The 1,143-nt window shown below is 43.4% G+C and overlaps 1 pseudogene; it reads right to left on the reverse strand.

The window, feature by feature from the left end:
- Positions 1–93: 93 nt before the first annotated feature.
- On the reverse strand, positions 94–568 carry LOC104987375 (annotated as a pseudogene).
- Between the last annotated feature and the right edge of the window lie 575 nt (positions 569–1,143).

The following is a 1,143-nucleotide window of genomic DNA, read 5'->3' on the forward strand; positions in this document are numbered from 1 at the left end:
TTTTTTTTTTTTTTAATAGTATTCAACACTTGCATTTTTTTTTTAACATCAAAGCAATTTATTAACAGAAAGCAATAATTTGAGCAGTGCTGTTCACAGACTGTGACCACAGCAACCCCCCTTCCTGTGGGTGCTGTTGGAGGGGATGAGGGTGACATCCTCAATGCACCCAATCTTCATCCCTGAGTGGGCAAGGGCTGTGAGTGCTGACTGGGTCCCTGGTCCAGGAGTCTTGGTCCTATTTCCTCCTGTGGCTTGGAGTTTGATGTGAAGGGCAGTGATGCCCAGTTCCTTGCATCTCTGGGCTACATGCTAAGTAGCCAACATGGAAGCATATGGAGAGTATTCATCTCGGTCAACCTTCACCTTAATCCCACCAGTTACATGGCAGATGGTTTCCTTGCCAGAAAGATTGGTGACATGCACAAAAGTGTCATTGAAGGATGCAAAAATGTGGCACAGACCAAATATATTTTCTCCTTCAGCCACCTGAGGGCCAAGGCTGATGACCTGTTCTTCCTTCTTTCCTTTCCCTTGTGAGATGCAATTTCTGCACCTCTTCTCCAGACTCCGACACCAGAAAGAGAGGCTGTATATTGTCACCTTGCTTATTTAACTTATATGCAGAGTACATCATGAGAAACGCTGGGCTGGAAGAAGCACAAGCTGGAATCAAGATTGCCGGGAGAAATATCAATAACCTCAGATATGCAGATGACACCACCCTCATGGCAAAAAGTGAAGAGGAAATAAAAAGCCTGTTGGTGAAAGTGAAAGAGGAGAGTGAAAAAGTTGGCTTAAAGCTCAATGTTCAGAAAATGAAGATCATGGCATCTGGTCCCATCACTTCATGGGAAATAGATGGGGAAACAGTGGAAACAGTGTCAGACTTTATTTTTTGGGGCCCCAAAATCACTGCAGATGATGATTGCAGCCATGAAATTAAAAGACACTTACTCCTTGGAAGAAAAGTTATGACCAACCTAGATAGCATATTCAAAAGCAGAGACATTACTTTGCCAACAAAGGTCCATCTAGTCAAGGCTATGGTTTTTCCTGTGGTCATGTATGGATGTGAGAGTTGGATTGTGAAGAAGGCTGAGTGCCGAAGAATTGATGCTTTTGAACTATGTTGTTGGAGAA

The sequence above is a fragment of the Bison bison genome, unplaced genomic scaffold (genome assembly GCF_000754665.1).
Source record: "Bison bison bison isolate TAMUID 2011002044 unplaced genomic scaffold, Bison_UMD1.0 scf7180017846031, whole genome shotgun sequence".
Taxonomy (NCBI): domain Eukaryota; kingdom Metazoa; phylum Chordata; class Mammalia; order Artiodactyla; family Bovidae; genus Bison; species Bison bison.